Raw genomic sequence first — 10,763 nt, forward strand, 5'->3', positions numbered from 1 at the left:
TATAACCTAACCCCTAAGCCCAAAATAGCGTTTTTCCTTGTGGGGACCGGCGAAATGTCTCCATTTGTCAGAATTTTCCTTGTTTTACTATTCTTGTGAGGATGGTCCCCACAAGGATAGTAAAACTAAACACACACACACACAACACGTTTACCATTGAGTTGTAATATATTTTATTGTATTATTTTCCAGCCTTCTGCCACAGCTGCCGACATCCAGAGACCTGTTGATGTGTTTTTATCAGTTGTTACAGTCCTGACATGGGAATGTAAAGGAAGTAGTGATGGGGTCACATACCAATTTTGTGAATGGGATGGCTGCACTCTTTGCAAGCTACTATAACTTCAATCTGTGGTATCTGGAGGAGGCCTAACTCATTTACATCTAGTTTACACAGGCAGCCCAATTCTAAATATTTTTCCACTAATTGGTGGAAGTCAGATCAGATCCGCTCTTCTGTCAATTATTGGCCAAAAGATCAGAATTAGTGTGCCTGTGTAAACACCTTATAGAGCTGTAGGCAGCACGCTGGGCCTCCTATTCACTCAATTGCAGATAGTGGGTTTTAGTACTGTGTAGTCAGAAGTATGCTGGATTTGTTCAGCAGTGTACTCTGGGTGGATTGTGTTGATATATGATGTAGGATTTTGATTTAATTGGTTTTAGGCATTATGGTTGTAGCTCCACCTTGCTCTCTGATAGGCCATACATGAATTGCACCTACCCAGGCCTCTTACACCTACTCAACCTCTACCTAGAGGTTGTTTCTGACAATGCCTCTGACAAAGGCACACGCACACAGCACACACAGTTTGTTTATTTGGAAAGGAGAATATTGCTTACAGCTATTCAATTTTTCTCTCCCTCTCCCTCTTTCTCTCTGTTTTATTGTTTTTAGAGGCTTGATGAGCATCAACCCTCAGACGGGCTCCAAGGCAGCTTCTGGGAAAGTGGTAGGCAGAAAGTTTAAAAAAGTTGGAGAAAAAACGTGCCACTAATACTCCACATGTCCTAACCCTTTTGAAGAAGACAATAGACTGTGAGAGAGAATAAAGTAGACGGCATCGGTCAAAATCGTGATTTATGACCCTATTTATGCCCTTATTTGGGGCGAACATGCCCAAATAAGGGCATCCGGTCAGGACATCCTGGCGGGAAGGTGTCACGTGGTTAGGGTCATATAGTTGCATCCTGTTCTGTCACGTGTTAGAATGTGTGTTATTTTATATCTATATTGCCTCTATTCCTTTGAAGTTGTCATGATGATTGCTGTGTAGGGACCTCGTTGAACTGGGGGGTTGTGTTTGAACATTTGAAAGAGGATGGCCCCACACCCCACCTATTTTATTGCTCTTAGGGTTGTTGTCTATAAAGTAGTAATGTCCGGGGGATGGGGGATTGTGTTGGAGGCAGACGACTTATAAGACCCAGACACATGCGGCTCCAGAACACTAATCAAGATTTTAAAAATAAAACCCTGAACATTAAACAGAAAATGATGTCTCCTAGGCCAATTCTCGGGGTACTATGCGCCTCTTGTCGCGAACCCAAGGATAAAAGCATCAAGTATCTTCTGGGTGAGGCCCCAGAATGTTTTAAAGTGTTTTTGGATACCAGTGATGGCCATATGACTTACATATTCGAACCTGAGTATTCAACTGTGAAGATTTTCACAGACAGTGGCCCCAGCCCCCTTTATCAAGCAAAACCCGGGAGTTTTTCTCCTGCACTGCGTATGAGAGAATGGCTTAAGATACGGCTAGCACTCTGTCAAATTGAACAGGCCATGAGTGGTACAACCGTGGCAGGCTAGCCCCGACTCCAAAGTGATAATTTTAGCATGTGAACAATATGATAGTACAAATGCGACGAAGTCTGTCAGTTCATATGTATTTTCCAAAGCCTGCAAGGATGTAAACTTTTATATGCCTGTGTTTAGCTTTAAATGGAGGGATTACCCTATATTCATAACCCTGATGAATAAGCTGGACAGTCTTTTCCAAAATCGTGAACAATTACGTCGCTGGCCGCTTCTATCCTTAAGACATACACAGTCTACATGCAAGACGTTTGATCTATCCCTGGAGTGAAAACTTATGGAGTATTGACGCTTGGGAATTGGAAACAGACAGTGGGTGGGGTCAGTGACAACCCTATAACCGGGCCCGTTATCTATAAGAAAGTAAAAAAAAATATATATATGTTTTGTATTAATAATTAAAAGGTCTGTACTAAATTACTATGAATTAAATAAATGGTATTAATGCTACCCGTTAACGAATGGGAATCTGTCATTTCTTTCTCGCCCGGGTCTGTTGCGGAGAAATGCAATGTCTCTTTTATACAAATAGTCATTCCTACAACAACATGTCTTTCCTACATTACATGTGCCCGGTAATGGTGGCGGACTTGCTGTACAAACGTTGTTTATACATAAAAAACATTAATGTATGTTTCAATATTGCACAGTAAAAAAATTCAAGTGATTATTGCTTGTTTAAAAAGGTCTGTACTAAATATTATGAATTAAATAAATGGTTTTAAACCTGTATCTCACCTTTAACGAAGGACTCTGCATTTTCGAGTTATCCCCATGCCTGGCCAGGAGAAAAAAGGACTCCGGAAAGACGTATGCATGCGCGGGGTGTGTGTGTGTGTGTGTGTGTGTGTGTGTGTGTGTGTGTGTGTGTGTGTGTGTGTGTGTGTGTGTGTGTGTGTGTTTCAAAACAAATAGGTGGTGTGTGTGTCTCTGCATGGGTGGCTTTTGAAACCAAAAGGCTAGGGCTGTTGTTTAGGATTGTGTGCGTCTCTTCAATTGGGCTTGGGCACTTTCGATTTTATTACCTCGGAGCGCGGCTAGGGAAACAGATACTAGCCAGTCTGTATGAAAGGCTATAAGCGCAACTCAAGTCTCCAGGCCAACAGCCAGAAGAGTTATCCACCCAGAACAGCTAAAAGATAATCGACGAATCCGTCCTAATGGAGCTTTCTGTAGGTGAGTTAGTGAAAATAATATATTAGATTTGGAAGGTATTTTCAGGGAATTGTATGGATATTAAAAATTTGATGGCGATATTCTAAAACGGATGGACAAAGATTTTTTTTTAGGTAATATGTCAAATGCCCGTATTCGTATATTAAAAAAATGTGTATATATAGCATAAATATATGTTAATATTTGTTTAACGTATGTAGGGTCTCAATCCTTTACACAGATGCTGAGGGGAATAGATGATTGGGAACAGCCTTCGTTAGACGGGGCTTCAGTGGAGTAAAACGCGTGCAGCCAGTCCCCATCACACTATTGTCGACGTAAGTCCAATAATAAAATCCATAGGAATATTTATACATTAAAAACAAAAAAGTGTGAACCCTATATTAAAAACTATTTTTGTGTTTACAGCTGACAGACCACAAAGAAGGATCACGGATGCTTCATGTACTCTGAACGATGACATAGATGCTATTTTCCCGTTCTGTTCGAACGGCTTTACACTAACTCCCCCAGGAACCAAGCTCCATATTTCAGACTCAAACAAGCAATGCACAACTTGTGCGCAAGTGCATTGTGCAGAATCACCCCGGCCCGAAAAGTTACTGCTTCAAAAAACGGCGCTATATGGACAAGGTATGAAGCCAATACATATGTTATTAGTAATACATATTTTATTATAATTTATACATTTTTATGATTGAATATGTTAAAACAATGACTAATAATGTTTTTTCAGACTCCAACGAGACATGCCCTGCAGAATCTGGAAGGCCTGGTGAAAAAAGTCTAGAGCCCAAGGTTTCCGCGATTCATCAGGACAGCCCGTGTCAAAAAAGCCAAGGTATTTTAACCTCTCAAACATATGACTATTTTACACCATTTTAAAGACAAGACTCGCGTTAATCTAACCACACTGTCTGATTTCAAAAAGGCTTTACAACGAAAGCAAAACATTAGATTATGTCAGCAGAGTACCCAGCCAGAAATAATCAGACACCCATTTTTCAAGCTAGCATATAATGTCACAAAAACCAAAACCACAGCTAAATGCAGCACTAACCTTTGATGATCTTCATCAGATGACACACCTAGGACATGATGTTATACAATACATGCATGTCTGTTCAATCAAGTTCATATTTATATCAAAAACCAGCTTTTTACATTAGCATGTGACGTTCAGAAAAAGCATACCCCCCGCAAACTTCCGGGGAATTTACTAACAATTTACTAAATTACTCACGATAAACGTTCACAAAAAGCATAACAATTATTTTAAGAATTATAGATACATTACTCCTCTATGCACTCGATATGTCCGATTTTAAAATAGTTTTCGGATGAAGCACATTTTGCAATATTCTGAGTACATAGCCCAGCCATCACGGGCTAGCTATTTAGACACCCGGCAAGTTTAGCCTTCACCAAAATCATATTTCCTATAAGAAAAATGGTCTTACCTTTCCTGTTCTTCGTCAGAATGCACTCCCAGGACTTCTACTTCAATAACAAATGTAGGTTTGGTCCCAAATAATCCATCGTTATGTTCCATCAGCGACGTTTTGTTCGTGCGTTCTAGACACTATCAGAATGGTAAATAACGGTCGTGCGCATGGCGCATAACGTGACAAAAGATTTCTAAATATTTCATTACCGTACTTCGAAGCATGTCAACCGCTGTTTAAAATCAATTTTTAATGCCATTATTCTCGTAAAAAAGCGATAATATTCCGACCGGAAAATACTGCACGGGGTCGAATCGGGCACGCGCCTAATTCCATTGTCCTCTGATGGGCCACTTGGAAAAGGCGATAATGTGTTTCAGCCTGAGGCTGCCTCGTCATCGTTCAGGTTTTTCCCGTGTTCTGAGAGCCTATTGGAGCCCTAGGAAGTGTCACATTACAGCTAAGATCCTGACTCTTCAATAAACAGAAGCAAGAACAACACCTTGTCAGACAGGCCACTTCCTGATTGAAATCTTCTCAGGTTTTTGCCTGCCATAGGAGTTCTGTTATACTCACAGACACCATTCAAACAGTTTTAGAAACTTTAGGGTGTTTTCTATCCAAAGCCAATAATTATACGCATATTCTAGTTACTGGGCAGGAGTCGTAACCAGATTAAATCGGGTACGTTTTTTATCCGGATGTGAAAATACTGCCCCCTAGCCCAAAGAAGTTAAGATACTGATGCCTTTTGCAACCACGTACCTTTGTGAGAGTGAATTCTCGGCCCTCACTAGCATGAAAACTAAATACAGGCACAGACTATCTCCAATACTACCCAACATTGCAGAGTTATGAGCATCCTTTCAAGCACAACCTTCTCATTAAGCTGTGGTGAGTTATTCACAATTTTCAATGAACAAATAAGGTTTTATATGTAAGATGGAAAAAAAGAGCAAAATGATTGATTATTATGATATTATTATTTGTGCCCTGGTCCTATAAGAGCTCTTTGTCACTTCCCATGAGTCAGGTTGTGACAAACTCACACTCATTCTATTGTTTAATAAATGTGTCATATAGTGTGTGTGTGTGTGGCAGGTTTACAATGATGGTAAAAAAACACACTTGAGAGTGCACTGACCCTGGTGCTAGAGGGGGTACGCAGCTGGAGGTTGAATGTTTGAAGGGATACGGGACTATAAAATGTTTGGGAACCACTGCCTTGGGCCATTACTGTTCTCTATTTTTACAAATGATTTGCCACTGGTCTTACACAAAGCTAGAATGACTATGTATGCAAATGATTCCACATACATGTCAGCATCCAAAGCCAGTGCGCTCACAGAAATTCTAAATAGGGGTTACAATCAGTATCAGATTGGGTGATTACTAATAAACTGGTCTTAAATACATCTAAAACTAAAAGCATTGCATTTGGTTCAAAACATTCTCTAAGACCTAAACCTTATGTAAGGGAAGACCCCCATGAAATGGACAAAAATGAATGGGAACATATTGGCACTGTACGGATAATACACACGATGTACAATACCACTGATTTGGACGCCGTTTCATCCAAATTATATTGCAAATGGCACATGGCAAATGGCAAGTGTCACACCTCAAAAATCCAATAGATGGCGAGTGCGCTCCACCGTAACTTTTTCATATTGCAAATGTAACACAAGTCAAGTCCCAAGAGTCAAATTTTGAAAATGTGAATTTTTTTGGAAAACTTATCACCCCCTAAAAAAGTGCTTTCTGGACCGTTTTTTGAAATTCTTTCTATTTTTTGGGGGTCAATTACACGTGTATAAGAACTGTATGAACATACTTTTGACATATTATTGACATAATTTTGTTGTTTGTTTTTGCTTGTACATAAGGCATATGTTTTGTCCATTTGCAATATGATTTCATAGGAAGTCGAAGTCAAAAAGGACTTTTTCCTTTTTTTGCCAAATGCCATTTGTCAATTATACATGTATGAAAGTATTGAATGTGCCAAATCACAGCAAATATCCAATAGATGGCGGCCGCGCTCCACCATGAATTTTCTTATTGCAAATGTAACACAAGTCAAGACCCGAGTCAAATTTTGAAAAAAAAATTGAAAACTTATCACCCCCTTAAAAAAGCGCTTTCTGGACTGTTTTTCAAAATTCTTTTGATTTATTTGTCAATTACACATGTATAAGAAATGTATGAACATACTTAGTCATATTTTATTGACATACATTTTTTTGCTTGTACATAAGGCATATGTTTTGTCCATTTGCAATATGATTTGGATTTTAACAGAACTCATATGGCAGGCAAAAACCTGAGAGAAATTCAACCAGGAATTGCAGATCTGAGAATTGTAGTTCTTCTTTCTAATCCCTATCGAAACTACAGTGTCTGAGGGGTCACGTTCCACTTCCTAAGGCTTCAATTGGCTGCCAAACGCATTCAGAAAGTTTTTTTCATCCGTCTCCTGTAACCGGGCAGAGAAAAGGAGCTCAGTCAATGAGTGGATTGCCTGAGCACCAAGGGATTGAAGATGCGCGATCCCGTGAGCGGGCTGTTCCTTCTTTTTCTTCTTGAATGAATATGCTATTGTCCGGTTGGAATATTATCGCAATTTTACATTTAAAATACCATAAAGATTGATCGTAAACAATGTTTGACATGCTTCTAAGAACGGTAATGGAACATTTAGAATTTTTGTGTCTCTAATTGCACTCGCGCGTTATGCCTATGGATAGTGACCTGAACGCATGAACAAAACAGAGGTATTTGGACATAAATATGGATTATTTTGAACAAAAACAACATTTCTTGTGGAAGTAGCAGTCCTGGGAGTGCATTCTGATGAAGATCAGCAAAGGTAAGAGAATATTTATAATACTAAGTCTGAGTTAAGGTGACCCCAGAACTTGGCACGTGTCTGTATAGCTTGCTTCGATGGAGAGCTATGTACTCAGAATATTGAAAAAATGTGCTTTCGCTGAAAAGCTATTTTAAAATCAGACACAGCAGTTGCATAAAGGAGTACAGTATCTATAACTCTAAAAAATAATTGTTATGTAGTATGTCAACGTTTATGATGAGTATTTTTGTAAATTGATGTGCACATTCACCGGAAGGTTTGGTGGGAAAATATTTTCTAAACATCACGCGCCAAAACATACATGTATTGTGTAACATGATGTCCTAGGAGTGTCATCTGATGAAGATCGTCAAAGGTTAGTGCTTCATTTATCTGTGTTTTGGGTTTTTGTGACATATCTCCTTGATTGGAAAATGGCTGTGTGGTTATTTTTGTTTATGTACTCTCCTAACATAAGCTAATGTTTTGCTTTCGCTGCAAAGCCTTTTTGAAATCGGACAATGTGGTTAACCTCTCTAGGGTAAGGAGCAGTATTTGCACGGCCGGATAAAAAACGTACCCGATTTAATCTGGTTATTACTCCTGCCCAGAAACTAGAATATGCATATAATTATTGGCTTTGGATAGAAAACACCCTAAAGTTTCTAAAACTGTTTGAATGGTGTCTGTGAGTATAACAGAACTCATATGGCAGGCAAAAACCTGAGAAGATTCCTTACAGGAAGCGCCCTGTCTGACAAGGAGTCGTTCTTCTTGTCTCTGTTTATTGAAGAGTGAGGATCTTAGCTGTAACGTGACATTTCCTACGGCTTCCATAGGCTCTCAGAGCCCGGGAAAAAGCTGAACGATATCGAGGCAGCCCCAGGCTGAAACACATTATCGCCTTTGCCAAGTGGCCGATAAGAGGACAAAGGAATTAGGTGCGTGCCCGAGTCGACCCCGTGCTGTATTTTCTTTCGGCTGTTTACCTAATTGCAGATTACCGGTCGGAATTTTATCGCTTTTTTTCCGAGAAAAATGGCATAAAAATTGGTTTTAAACAGCGGTTGACATGCTTTCGAAGTACGGTAATGAAATATTTAGAAATCTTTTGTCACGAAATGCGTCGTGCGCGTGACCCTTATTTACCATTGGGATAGTGTCTTGAACGCACGAACAAAACGCCGCTGTTGGAACATAACTATGGATTATTTTGGACCAAACCAACATTTGTTATTGAAGTAGAAGTCCTGGGAGTGCATTCTGAGGAAGAACAGGAAAGGTAATCAAACATTTCTAATAGTAAATCTGACTTTGGTGAAGGCTAAACTTGGTGGGTGTCTAAATGGCTAGCCCTGTGATGCCGGGCTATCTACTTAGAATATTGCAAAATGTGCATTCACCGAAAAGCTATTTTAAAATCGGACATATCGAGTGCATAGAGGAGTTCTGTATCTATAATTCTTAAAATAATTGTTATGCTTTTTGTGAACGTTTATCGTGAGTAATTTAGTAAGTTTGCGGGGGGTATGCTAGTTCTGAACGTCACATGCTAATGTAAAAAGCTGGTTTTTGATATAAATATGAACTTGGTTGAACAAAACATGCATGTATTGTATAACATAATGTCCTAGGTGTGTCATCTGATGAAGATCATCAAAGGTTAGTGCTGCATTTAGCTGTGGTTTTGGTTTTTGTGACATTATATGCTAGCTTGAAAAATGGGTGTCTGATTATTTCTGGCTGGGTACTCTGCTGACATAATCTAATGTTTTGCTTTCGTTGGAAAGCCTTTTTGAAATCGGACAGTGTGGTTAGATTAACGAGAGTCTTGTCTTTATATAGCTGTAAAATAGTCATATATTTGAGAAATTGAAGTAATAGCATTTCTAAGGTATTTGAAAATCGTGCCACAGGATTCAACTGGCTGTTACGTAGGTGGGACGATTTGGTGCCACCTGCCCTAGAGAGGTTAAAGACATCCATAAAAAGTGTCGTTTAAAGTTTGCCACTAGCCACCTGGGAGACACACCAAACATGTGGAAGAAGGTGCTCTGGTCAGATGAAACCAAAATCGAACTTTTTGGCAACAATGCAAAACGTTATGTTTGGCGTAAAAGCAACACAGCTCATCACCCTGAACACACCATCCCCACTGTCAAACATGGGACCATACAGGACCATTCTGGAAGAAAACCTGATGGAGTCTGCAAAAGACCTGAGACTGGGACGGAGATTTGTCTTCCAACAAGACAATGATCCAAAACATAAAGCAAAATCTACAATGGAATGGTTCACAAATAAACATATCCAGGTGTTAGAATGGCCATGTCAAAGTCCAGACCTGAATCCAATGGAGAATCTGTGGAAAGAACTGAAAACTGCTGTTCACAAATGCTCTCCATCCAACCTCACTGAGCTCGAGCTGTTTTGCAAGGAGGAATGGGCAAAAATGTCAGTCTCTCGATGTGCAAAACTGATAGAGACATACCCCAAGCGACTTACAGCTGTAATCACAGCAAAAGGTGGCGCTACAAAGTATTAACTTAAGGGGGCTGAATAATTTTGCACGCCCAATTTTTCAGTTTTTTATTTGTTAAAGTTTGAAATATCCAATAAATTTCGTTCCACTTCCTGATTGTGTCCCACTTGTTGTTGATTCTTCACAAAAAATTACAGTTTTATATCTTTATGTTTGAAGCCTGAAATGTGGCAAAAGGTTGAAAAGTTCAAGGGGGCCGAATACTTTCGCAAGGCACTGTATCTGCACACCTGGTCCTGATCATCACCTCTCCACTTCATAAGCTCTGACCTGACATCCATTCCCTGCCGGATTGTTAGCAATGAACAGTATTTTGTGTCAGCGTATCAGCCTCAAGTTTACTAGAGTTAGTTTTGTTGTTCTGTACTTTTTTTGCTTGCCGTGTACTCACCTCCGTTTACTCTGTCTACAGTCATTCTCCCGGAACATTCACCCCACCCCTGCCTGGTCATCGGTGGCTTCTGTGACATCATTGGATCTGCCTATTCACTCTCACCAACTCACCTCCGCTGCCCACTCTGTCTCCTGGATTATTCTGCTTTCACATTTGAGTCTGTAAATAAATACTCACCTTCGTTCAACTCACCTTGTCCTGGTCTGCTTCTGGGTTCTGCTTTAGAGAATCGTGACAGAGCATGTCAAATTCGTGATGGTAATGGTCATTTTTGACGTTTAAAAAAAATCATTAATAAACAACAGAGTCCCACTTCTCCCTCATCACACATGACAAATATACCATCTAGGTTGATTCATGGCTTAACATATATCATTTGGGCAGTATAAATGCTATTTGGACATGGTTCACTGACTTTTGGGTTTGGAAACCGACTTCCTATGATCGTACATGACAAATGGACAAATATCTTGATTTGGCACATTCAATACTTTCATGTTGCAGTTGGACATTTCTTATGGCATTTGGCAAAA

At 39.7% G+C, this 10,763-nt stretch overlaps 1 long non-coding RNA gene across 1 annotated transcript; it reads left to right on the forward strand.

Annotated features, from left to right (window-relative positions):
• The first annotated feature begins 3,581 nt into the window (after positions 1-3,581).
• Positions 3,582-10,417, forward strand: LOC115158972 (uncharacterized). Its single transcript, XR_003868788.1, has 3 exons — positions 3,582-3,628; positions 3,732-3,836; positions 10,249-10,417. It is a non-coding gene; the product is annotated as an uncharacterized LOC115158972 (long non-coding RNA).
• The last annotated feature ends 346 nt before the right edge of the window (positions 10,418-10,763 follow it).

The sequence above is a fragment of the Salmo trutta genome, chromosome 22 (assembly GCF_901001165.1).
Source record: "Salmo trutta chromosome 22, fSalTru1.1, whole genome shotgun sequence".
Lineage (NCBI taxonomy): Eukaryota > Metazoa > Chordata > Actinopteri > Salmoniformes > Salmonidae > Salmo > Salmo trutta.